The 12,899-nt window shown below is 40.9% G+C and overlaps 1 pseudogene; it reads right to left on the bottom strand.

Moving 5' to 3' along the window:
• On the bottom strand, positions 11,734-12,410 carry LOC100520597 (annotated as a pseudogene).

The raw sequence follows: 12,899 nt of genomic DNA, 5'->3' as shown, positions 1-12,899 counted from the left end.
CTTGAGACAGATCATCTTTGGCCATGAACTGCTTATCCGTTTACCTCAGTGTGCTCTAAATATCAGTGTCTACGAATACCATGAAGAGAAAAAGATTGGGAAGCACTGATGTAAGAAATATGGAGTGTCCAAGGCACCACTCCTGATCTTCCCACTAGCCTGAACAACACTGAAACATGCCCCTAAGGTCTTCCACATCAGGCAGATGGGGTAACTCAGACCAACCCTCATTTTGAAAACAAATATAAAAGGTGGCCAAAGCATATGAAAAGATATGTTTAAAACCACTAGAAAGCTACTAATGTGGTGAGCAGTTTATTGGTTCAAGATCTAGAAGCTGGAGCTCCCTCTGTGGTACAATGGGATTGGTGATGTCTTGGGAGTGCAGGGATGCAGGTTTGATTCCTGGCCCAGCACAGTGGTTAGGCATCAGTGTTGCCACAGCTGCGGCTTAGGTGGAGACTGCATCTCAGATTTGATCCCTGGCCTGGGAACTTCATATGCCATGGGGCTGCCAAAAATGAAAAATAAATCTAGAAGATATTTAGATAATGAGGTTATCACAACCACCTTGATGTCAAACATTTTTAATTTGTTTGTTTGTTGTTTTTTTTGTGTTTTTTTTTTTTAGGGCCACACCCACGGCATGTGGAGGTTCCCAGGCTAGAACTAAGATATTGCCAACTCCTTTTATGAGGCTCCTATAACCTTGGTACTGGAACCCAACAAGGACAGTTTGAGAAAGGCAAATGACACACCAATCTCGCTCATGAACATAGATGCAAAAATCCTAATCCCAAATTTGGCACACCAAGTCTAGCAACATGTGGTAGAACTTATAAATTTTTTTTTTTTCGTTTTTACGGCTGCACCTGTGGCATATGGAAGTTCCCAGGTTAGGGGTCGAATTGGAGCTACCTACACCACAGCCACAGCAATTCAGGATCTGAGCTGTGTCTGCGACCTGCACCACAACTCACAGCAACACCGGATCCCCAACCCACTGAGCGAGGCCAGGAATTGAACCCTCATCCTCATGGATATTAGTCAGATTCATTCCCGATATGCCACAATAGGAACTCCAAAAGTATAAATCTTGAATAATTTGGGTGTATTCCCAGAAATGAAAGGATATTTTGACATTAGGGAATCAGTTTTTTTTTTTTTAATATTGCACACTGAGCTGATCTTTCTTTTCTTTTCTTTTATTGTCTTTGTCTTTTTAAGGCCGCACCCACAGCAAATGGAGGTTCCCAGGCTAGGGGTCTAATCAGAGCCACAGCTGCCAACCTATACCACAGCCACAGCAATGCCAGATCCAAGCCACATCCACATCCTATGCCACAGCTTGCGACAACACTGAGCAAGGCCAGGGATTGAACCTGCAACCTCATGGTTCCTAGTCAGATTCATTTCCGCTGTGCCACGATGGGAACTCCAAGTAATCAGGTGTTTTAATTGGCCGTACTAACATATTAAAAGGGAAAATCATGTGGTAATCTTAGAAGACACAGAAAAAACATATAAAATTCAATATCCATTCATGACAAAAGCTAATGGCAAAATAAGAATAGAAAGGAATGTCTTTGATGAGGATCTTGAAAAAAATTATAGCCGTAATCATTTTTAATGATGGGCAATTGAAGCCTTTTCCTTAGAGATCATAAACATGACCAAGATGCCCACTATTACCGCCATTTCTCTTTCATGTTTAGTGAAGGCCCTATGTACTGCAGGAAGGGGAAGAAAGATATAATGTTTTGAGAGAATAAATCAGAATTTTCATTATTTACATATGACATGACTGTGTATGTAAACACTCCAAAAGTATATACAGATCAATGATTAGAAGTAATGACACTATTCAACAAGAATGCTGGATAGAGGATACAGACATACATACTCACACAATTCAGTTTTTTCCCACATAATGGCAACAGAATTTTTTTTATGGCTGCACTTTCAGCATATGAAAGTTCCCAGGCTAGGGGTCAAATTGGAGCTGCAGCTTTGGTCTACACTTCAGTTTGCTGCAACACCAGATCCTTAACCCACTGAATGGGGCCAGGGATCAAATCCACATCCTCATGGACACTATGTTGTGTTCTTAACCTGCTGAGCCACAATGGGAACTCCAGAAAAAATTTTGAAAAGATACAATATGCCAGTAGCATCATAAGAGAAAGACACTTGGAATGGTATGTTGAAAAATGCAGGGATAAGTGTAATGATATCTGCAGTTTACTTTAAAATGCACCCAGGAGTTCCCATGTGGTGCAGCAGAAGTGAATCTGACTCTTAGCCATGAGGATGCGGTTTTGATCCCTGGCCATGCTCAGTGGGTTAAGGAGCCAGTGTTGCCATGAGCTGTGGTCTAGGTTGCAGATGCGTCTTGGATCTGACTTTGCTGTGGCTGTGGCGAAGGTCAGCAGCTGCAGCTCTGATTTGACCCCTAGCTTGGGAATCTCCATATGCTGTAGGTGCAGCCCTAAAAAGATTAAAAAAATGAAATGCACCAAAAATTACTCAGATTAATGGATGGATAGAAGGATAGAGAAACAGGACTGGGGGAAACAGAGACCCCATTCTTAAAAGGCGCACATGGACTTTCATGTGCACTGGGTCCCAGGGCAGAGCGAGGTCTCCATAGGAATCTGGGTCAAACCTGACTGCAGTTCTTGGAGGACATCCTGGGAAAACAGGGGTGAATGTGGCTTGTTGTGAGGGACGGACATTGAAAGTAAAGCTCTCGGGAATATTCAGCAGCTTGCCTGTCTCTGGAGGTGGCCATTTTGAGAAAATCTGGCCCCATACATCAGTCAGTGTTGAGAAGCCCCAGGCCAAACAACAATCCAGGTGGGATCACAGCCCCACCCCTCAGTAAACAGGCTACCTAAAGACCCCATCAGGCACACAGCTGCCTCTAATCCCATCTAGAGACTAAGCCCCACCTACCAGAGGGATTAGAATCAGCTCCACCTACCAGTGGGCAGGTATCAGCGCCCCCCCATCAGGAAGCCTACAGCAAACCCCCATACCAACTTCAGCCACAACAGGGGCAGACGCCAGAAGTAAGAGAGGCCACAACTCTGTAAAAAGGTCACCACACCAAAAACCTAAAAAAATGAAAAGACAGAGAACTATAACTCAGATGAGGGAGAAAGAAAAAACCCCAGAAAATCAGCTAAGTGACCAGGAGATTCTCAGCATCCAGGAAAAAGACTTTAGATTGTTGATGATAAAGATGATGCAGGACATTGGACATAAACTGGAGGCAAAGATGGATAACTTACAGGAAACACTGACCAAAGAGATACAAGATATAAAACTTAAACAAGAAGAGATGCAAAATACAGTAACTGAAATACAAAATTCACTAGAAGCAGCTAAAAGCAGAATACAGGAGGCAGAAGAACAAATAAGCAAGGTGGAGGACAGATTAGTGGAAATTATGGATGCAGAACAGAAAAGAGAAAAAAGATTGAAAACAAATGAAGAGAGTCTCAGAGAACTCTGGGACAATGTTAAACGCACCAACATCTGTATTATAGGGATGCCAGAAGGAGAAGAGAGAGAGAAGGAGACAGAAAAAATATTCCAAGAGATAATAGCCGAAAACTTCCCTAACATAGGAAAGGAACCACTCACTCAATCACTCGTTGGAAGCACAACGAGTACCATATAAAATAAACCCAAAGAGGAATACACCGAGACACATATTAATCAAACTAACCAAAATTAAAGACAAAGAGAAAACCTTGAAAGCAGCTAGGGAAAAGAAACAAGTAACATACAAGGGAACCCCGATAAGGTTACTGGCAGATTTTTCAGCAGAAACTCTGCAGGCCAGAAGGGAGTGGCATGATATACTTAACATGATGAAAGGAAAAAACCTCCAACCAAGATTACTCTACCCAGCAAAGCTCTCATTCAGATTTGAAGGAGAAATCAAAACCTTCACAGATAAGCAAAAGTTGAGAGAATTCAGAAACACTAAACCAGCCATACAACAAATACTAAAGGAATTTCTCTAGGCAGAAAAGAAAAGTCAGCAACAGGAAACAAAAATTCCACAAATGACAAGGCTCACCAGTAAAGGTATATATACAGTAAAGATATGAAATCATCCATGCACAATTATACCACCAAAATCGGAAATCATGAGAAGAGGTGGGTACAAATGCAGGACACTGGAGATGCACTTGCAATTAAGGGAACAACAACTTAAAGCAATCTCATATACATATAGGCTCTTATATCAAAACTTCAGAATAACTGCAAACCAAAAATCTACAATTGATACACAAACAAGGAATCTCTGGAGAAGAAATATATCTCATAATAAATAAGTGCATAATCCACCATGAAGGGGGTCATTTGACATCATTCTTGGAATGCTGAAGTCTTCTTACATCTGATTCTGATTTCCTCTCCATCAAAGAATTTATGATAATTATAATTAAATAATGCCACTGTACAATTAAATAATACAGTTCTACAATTGTATTATTAATAACCATTTCTCTCCATGGTACAATGTAAGGTCTATAATGTCTTGTTTATCACATCACCTAGGTATAATGCCTATATTGAAGAATCAATGAGATGGAACAAATTGTGAGGACATATTTATATAGTTGCACTATTTTTTAACCAATTTATGCATTTTATATTTTACTTATTTTCAGAGGGTGTATTATTTTTGTTATTCTTACCAGTTAAGTCATTCTTTTTATTATGCTATATAAAATATTTAATGGTATATAAGGCTTTCTTCTTTATAACTTTTAGTTGCATAATATACACAATTTTAATATGATGCTAATTTTTAAAGAAAAGTTGAAATGTAATAGGTAATACTAAATAGTAAAGATGAAAGCCATACAAAATGGGATAAAGTATAGAATACATTTCCTATTTGTCTCAGCATATTTTCCATTCCACTTTTTCAGAGGGAGTCCCTTAATCTGTTTCTTAAGATCCATGATATAATAATCTGTGTGAATGTAATTGTGTTTAAATATATGTATTTTATTCTGTAAAAAAAATAAAAATAATGAAGAGTAAGGAGTTTGGTGGAGGGAGTTGCTTTGGGGCATAGAGAAAATGTTCTAAAGCTATGTCATAGAGATTCATTGTGTGACTAAATATACTAAAAACCACTAAAATGTACTCCTTAGATGAATATCTCATTAAAGATGTTTACAGCCAAAAAAAAAAAGAAGGATAGAGAGACAAAGCAAGTATAGTGAAATGTTGATGGTAGAATCAAGATGTTGTGTTTAATGAACATCTCCTCAGAAGAGAAAATCATGGACTTGGAGAAGAGACTTGTGGTTGCCTGATGGGAGGGGGAGGGAGTGGGAGGGATCGGGAGCTTGGGCTTATCAGACACAACCTAGAATAGATTTACAAGGAGATCCTGCTGAATAGCATTGAGAACTATGTCTAGATACTCATGTTGCAACAGAAGAAATGGTGGGGGAAAAACTGGAATTGTAATGTATACATGTAAGGATAACCTGACCCCCTTGCTGTACAGTGGGAAAATAAAATAATAATAAAAAAAAGGATGTTGTGTTTATAGATGTTCACTATAAAGTTTTTCACCTTTTCTGTATTTTTCAAAAATTTCATAGTAAAATGTTAGAGAAACCTTAAAAATATAACAAGAAAAGCTTGCATACTCTATGGATAAAAATATAAAATCTTATTAAGAAACATTAAGAAAGATCCAAATAGATGATGAGATATATTTTGTTCGTGAAGTACAAGACTAAGTATTATTGTTGGAGGGGCTTGAGGGGATGTGACCACCTCTTCAACCATGAGCTGAACCCAAGCAATCCGAGGCTTTTCACCTCCTCCCCACATCCTAGGAATGTATCCTTCCTGCAGTGGGAGCCATTTTCAAGGACATACTCTTGAGAGAGCAATGTATGGCAGAGACCTTCTGGACAGTATACTTGACTGAACCCAGTTAAGACCTCCATTTAAACTTTTAAGATTCTGGCCAGTGGGTGCAAAGTCTACTTGTCTTGAGGCTGCCCACAATAGGCCTCCTATGTAAGTTCCTTTCCTCATTAAAACTGTCACCTACCAATCTGAAGTGGTCTGCCTCTTCTTTGGTTTCTCCTTGCCTTCCAGGTACAGGGGATAGTTTTGAATTTCACCCAGTTGTTCCCCAGGTTGCAAATCAACAATTGTAAAAAAAGGACTTCCCCTTGTGGGGAACAAGGTAACAAACCTGACTAGTATCCATGAGGTTTCAGGCTTGATCCCTGGCCTTGCTCGGTGGGTTAAGGATCCAATGTGGCTGTGGCTGTGGCTGTGGCTTTGGATAAGCCAGCGGCTGCAGCTCCAATTCGACCCTTAGCCTGGGAACTTCCAAAGGCTGCAGGTATGGCAGTAAAAAGGAAAAAAAAAGTATCAATTCAAAAAACCCTAATTAAATACTAACAGAGAATATCATAATCCATTAACTATGACCAAGTAGAATTTATTCTAGAAGTGTGACAATGCTTCAGTATGATGAAATATATTAATGTTATAATATTTATTTTATTAATTGCTGAAAGGTAGAAATCATGAGCCTCTTGATATATGTCCAAAAAAGGCATCTGAGAGAATTCAGTGTTTCTTTGTGACAATATTTGGTAAAACCTTAATGAAACAGGAATAGATGGATATTGCCTTAACATGATAAAAAATGTTTTGACCTCAGACTAAAAGCCAACATCATCTTTCATATTTTGTTCTGAGCTACCTCCCATCTGCTCTTTTATGATTTGAGTAGCAAGCAACTGAGTAAGCCCTAAAGCAAATTGTTACAGCTTAGAATTAAAAAACCTTTACATTTCAACAACCTCCTGGAATAGAGAATAATCTTTCAATATCTGGCTCTGACCGAAGGCAGGGATGTTGCCCCTACAGACAAATGTGTAAATAAAGCTGTCTTGGAAGCTTGTTGGCAGGCTAAATTGCAGTTGGATTCCCTGGCTAGAAGTGGGGTTGCTGGCTGAGCAGGAAGGTAAAGTGCTTCTTTTTTGTGGGCTGAGAATGTGAGAAAGCATCACCATAGATTATAAAACATAAAATGGAGAAGTGTTATATAATGAATGGTCTAGGCTGATGGCAGTATGTGTGTGTGTGTGTGTGTGTGTGTGTGTGTTAAATCGAGAGAGAGAGAGAGAGAGAGAGAGAGAGAGAGAGAGAGAGAGAGAGAGAGAGAGAGAGTGAGAGAGTGAGAGAGTGAGCCTAATACTTAAAATATTTAAAAGCTACCACAAGAGTCAGAGCCTGTGAAAGCTATACTGGAATAGCTAAGGATCTCAGATCTTGGTCCCCATTTTCCTTACCACCTAGGTTTCTACTATTTGGTTTGCTAGTTTCAGTATCCTTTGACTCTCACCTATGACCTATGTAGCAATCATTGAGCTTATTCTACATTGCTCCTTTGTTCACATTTTGAGTTGTATTTCTACTTTGTCAGAGAATGTTCTTCAACTCTTATCCTCATATTTTTCTTAGATTTATAATTAAACCTATCCAATTCTCAGTATCTGTTCTCTTGCCAAAAGTTTCCAATCATCTCTTAGTTGGATGAAACTTGACCCCTGGTAGAATCCTCAGAAAAAGTTCTTGCATACAAAATTTCTTGAGTTCTTGAAAGTTTAGTGGGTTAAGGATCTGACTTCAGTGACTCAGGTAGATGTGGAGGCATAGGTTTGATCCCCAGCCTGGCACAGTGGGGCAGTGGGTTAAGAAAGGATCCGGGGTGGGAGTTCCCATTGTGGCGCAGTGGTTAACGAATCCAACTAGGAACCATGAGGTTGCGGGTTCGGTCCCTGCCCTTGCTCAGTGAGTTAAGGATCCGGCGTTGCTGTGAGCTGTGGTATAGGTTGCAGACGCAGCTCGGATTCCACGTTGCTGTAGCTCTGGTGTAGGCCGGCAGCTACAGCTCCAATTCAACCCCTAGCCTGGGAACCTCCATATGCCACAGGAGTAGCCCAATAATGGCAAAAAGACCAAAAAAAGAAAAAAAGAAGAAAAAAGAAAGGATCTGGGGTTTCTGCAGTTGTGGTCTGGGTCACAGCTGCAGCTTGGATTGGATCCCTGGCCCAGGAACTTCCATATGCCATAGGTGCGGCTGAAAAAAAAAAGTTTCTTTACTCTTCCTTTCTATAATCCTGGCAAGTAGTTTGCTGCCACCTGATTTTCTCTTCTTGTAGGTCATTCATTTTTTGGTTTGTTTTTTGCTTTGCTTCTAGACCCAAAGGATTTTTTTTCTTTATCATTAATGTCTTTTACTAGAGGATGTCTCAAAGTTGATGGTCAACTCTCCCAATTACACAATGGGCTCTAGATATATGTAGAATCAAGTGTTATTTTATTTCCATAAAGTTTGAAGATTCTAATATTAAATATTAGTTCTGTTCCATTATTTGCTTTTTCTTTGTAAGATATTCCAGATATATCAGTTTCCTCTTTATCTCTTTATTTTGTTTTGGTTTGCTTGGCTCTTTTTAATACTCATTCTTTGTTTCCTTTACTGTATTTTTCAATCATATCTATTCTCCCTTGGGTACATTGTAATTTAGTCTTCTGAGATGGTTTTTTTTTTTTTTTTTTTTTTTTTTTTTTTTTAGGGCCGCACTTGCAGCATATGGAGGTTCCTAGGCTAGGGATCAAATCAGAGCTACAGCCGCCGGCCTACACCACAGCCACAGCAACACAAGATCCAAGCAAAGCTGGCTACCTGCACCACAGCTCACAGCAGCGCCGGATCCTTAACCCACTAAGCGAGGCCAGGGATCGAATCCATAACCTCATGGTTCCTAGTCAGATTCGTTTCCGCTGTGCCACGATGGGAATTCCCTGAAATGATTCTTTTTCTTCAATTTCTTATCTAAGTTCAGTCAGCACTCACTTCACATTTTCCTGCTTGTTTGTTTCTATTCTGAGTTTTAAAATTTCTGCTTTGTAATATTCTTTCAAATTTGTTATTGCTTAGTATATTTAATGCATGATTTTTTTCTGTGGTTATTTTTATTGAGGGTTATTATTTTTATCAGCTGAATAATTTTGATTCTCATCTCTCTTTTTTACAGTAGCTTTGTGTGGATGTTGGGTTCCTTTTTCTTTTTTTCTGTTTTATTTTTTTGGGGGCTGCACCAGCGGCATATGTAAGTTTCCAGGCTAGGGGTTGAATTGGAGATGCAGCTGCTGGCCTACACCACAGTCACAGCCATGCAGGATTGGAGTCACATCTGTGACCTACACCACAGCTTGTGGCAACACCAGATCCTTAACCCACTGAGCAAGGCCAGGGATCAAACCTACATCCTCATGGATACTAGTCGTATTCTTAACCCGATGGACCACAGCAGAAACTCCGGGTTCCTTTTTCTAATCATTATTAAAATACACTGAAAGTTCCTGGTTCACATTAACAGCTGATGCTATATGGAAAAAAGAGTTGGAGGTCTTATTTGGTTTATTGGTTCAAGAGCACCCTCTTCTGTTGATACGAGAAAGTACAATTTCAGAGTTCCCTTGTGGCGCAATGGGTTAAGGATCCAGAGTTGTCATGGCTTGGGTTGCTGTTGTAGCATAGGTTTGATCCTTAGCTTGGAATCTTCCAGGTGCCCCAAGCAGGGCCAAATAAAAAAAGTAAAAATAAAAGAAAGTACAATTTCTTTAATAAATGGTGCTTCTGGGGGGAGGGGTCATTTGAATTTTTGATTCTGAAATGCTATTCCTCCAGTGGATACTTCTTCCTTCTCAGTTACTGCCTTCTATGCCCCTACCTTTTGACTCTTAGTGTTCTGATCACCAGGTCTCAAACATGTTCTTAATATTTATTTAGCTGGTGTGGGACTTTCTCCTGTGAACTCCAAATGATGTTAGTCATGTTTTACCACTGCTGGTACCCTGCAGAAGCCCCTTCTTTTCCTCACAATTCATATAAAAAGCCTGACATTTCATATTAGTGGAATAATATATGGTCTTTTGTGACTGACTTCTTTCACTTAGCAAAAATGTCTTCGAGGTTCATCCGTGTTGTAGCAGGTATCAGTACTTCATTCCTTTTCACAGTGAATACTATCCCATTGTATGGATATACCACAAATTTGTTTTTCCAGTATTTAGTTAATGGACATGTGAGTTTTTTCCACTTTTTGGCTATCTTGAATAATGCTGCTATGGACATTCATGTACAGGTTTTTTTTTTTTTTTTTTTTTTTGTCTTTTTGTTGTTGTTGTTGTTGCTATCTCTTGGGCCACTTCCGCGGCATATGGAGGTTCCCAGGCTAGGGGTTGAATCGGAGCTGTAGCCACCGGCCTACACCAGAGCCACAGCAACGCGGGATCCGAGCCGCGTCTGCAACCTACACCACAGCTCACGGCAACGCCGGATCGTCGTTAACCCACTGAGCAAGGGCAGGGACCGAACCCGCGACCTCATGGTTCCTAGTCGGATTCGTTAACCACTGCACCACGACGGGAACTCCCATGTACAGGTTTTTGTATGAACATGTTTTCATTCCTCTTGGGTACATACCTAGGAGTGGAAGTACTGGAGCTTATGGAAACTCTGGCATTTTGAGGAATGGCCAAATTGTTTTCCAAAGTAGTGTACCATTTTACATTCCCATCAGCAATGTATGAGAGTTTCCATTTCTCCACATCCTTGCTAAAACTTATTACTGTCTGTCTTTTTTTTTTTTATAGCCATCCTAGTGGATGTAAAATGATATCTCATCATGGTTTTATTTATTTATTTATTTAATTTTTTTTCTTTTTAAGGCCGTGGATTTTTTTAGGGCCATACCTGTGGCATATGAAAGTTCCCAGGTTAGAGGTCAAATCAGAGCTGCAGCTGCCAGCCTACGGCCTATGCCACAGCAATGTGGGATCCGAGCCACATCCATGACCCACTCACTGCAATGCCAGATCCTTAACCCACTGAGCTAGGCCAGGGATCAAACCCTCATCCTCATGGACACTTAACCTGCTGAGCCACAGCAGCAACACCTCATAGTGGTTTAGTTTGCCTTTCCCTAATGATGAGAGCTGCTGAGAATCTTTTCATGTCTCTATTAGACATTTGTGTATCTCCTTTGCAGAAATGTCTGTTCAAACCCTTTGCCCATTGGGCTATTTGTCTTTTTTGTTGAGTTTGAAGATTCTTTATATATTCCGGATATAAGCCCCTTGTTAGACATATAATTTGAAAATACTTTCAGGAGTTCCCTTGTGGCACAGCAGGTTAAGGATCCAGCATTGTCACTGCAGTGGCTTGGCTCACTGCTTTGGTGCGGGTTTGATCCCTGGCCTGTGAACTTTTGTATGCCGCAGGTGTAGCCAGTGTGTATACATATATATTTACCCATTCTGTGGGTTGTCTTTTCGCTTTGTTGGTGGTGACTTATGTTGCACAAAATTTTTAAATTTTGATTATTTCATTTGTCATTTGTGCTTTTGATGTGGTATCTGTGAAACCATGGTCTAACTCAAGGTCACAAAGATTCACTCCTATAGTACTTCTGTAACTTTTTTTAAATTTTAAAATATTTTTCTTCTTGTAAAATAATCATCCTACTAACTTGGTTGAGCAGGTACAGCTGGTAGCACTGAGGTGCCCAATGGTCTCTGGGTTGCAGACCAGCTGCAAAGCCCCCTGGGCTACTGACCTGACCACCCAAAGATTAAGAGGTGGCAATTTCAAGGTCACATGTTAGAAGAGTCCCACCTTGACCACAGTTTATGGTAGAACTTGATGTCCTCAGAAGGGGGCCTAAATTTTGTAGGGTGGCCCAAGGGATGGGTGAGGCTGTTTAGATGGGTGAGGCTGTTGAAGTGGAAGCCACTGATGGCATTGGGGATGAAGAGGACAGAGGCAGTGAACTGTCTCCAGAAGATCAGGGTGAGGCCGATGAACGTGACCTGTTCCTCAGAAGGATCAGGAGGCTCAGGAGCCCCCCGAATGTGAGGATGAAAGAGACAAGGAGGAGAACAGAGCCCATGGCCCACTTGTGACATGAGTGAAGGTCTTCATACACCTGGGACACCATGAGGAGCACTAGGCCAAAGATGGTGACCGCCACAGCCAAGGTGGCCATGCTGCGGGCCAGGGCCAGGCCCCAGGCCAGCTCAGGCACTTGGGCCTGATTCAGGTTTCTGAGGTGGTGTGGTGCAGTCTGGTTGGAGGCCATGCAGAAGTGCCACAGCCTGAATTGGCAGTCCTCAGCCAGGAGCCAGTGGTCATCACAGATGGAGATGGAGGAGACGATCATGGACTGGGAGGCACACAGGATGATGAGGGTCCAGATGAAGGACTCAAAGGAGGACTAGCAGGGCCTGCTTTGGGCCAGCAGCCTCTGGGCCTGCACATTGAGGGTGGTCATGCTTCATGGTTCCTTCATACTTCTTGGCTGTGTAACTTATTTTTTTCATACTCATTTTATATCCAGAAACTTTGCTAAACTCTCTAATTATAGTAATTTGCTGTATTTTCCTTTTGATCTTCTATGTACATGAACATATCATTTGAAAATAATGACAGTTTTGAAGTTTCCATTGTGGCTCAGAGGGTTAAGAACCCGACTAGTATGCATGAGATGGGTTCAAACCCTGGCCTCACTCAGCAGGTTAAAGGATCCAACATTGCAAAAAGCTGTGGTGTGGGTTGCAGATACCGCTCAGTTCTGGCATTCCTGTGGCTGTGGTATAGGCTGGCGGTTGTGGCTCTGATTCGACCCCTAGCCTGGGAACCTCCATTTGCTGCAGGTGCATCCCTAAAAAGATGAAGGAAAATAACGACAGTTTTAATTTTTTGTTCTAGTATTTAAATCTTTTCTTTCTTTCTTTCTTTCTTTCTTTTTTTTGCCATTTCT

The sequence above is a fragment of the Sus scrofa genome, chromosome X (genome assembly GCF_000003025.6).
Source record: "Sus scrofa isolate TJ Tabasco breed Duroc chromosome X, Sscrofa11.1, whole genome shotgun sequence".
Taxonomy (NCBI): domain Eukaryota; kingdom Metazoa; phylum Chordata; class Mammalia; order Artiodactyla; family Suidae; genus Sus; species Sus scrofa.
The sequence above is the reverse complement of the archived record's forward strand: the minus strand, read 5'-3'. Positions and strand labels throughout refer to the sequence as shown.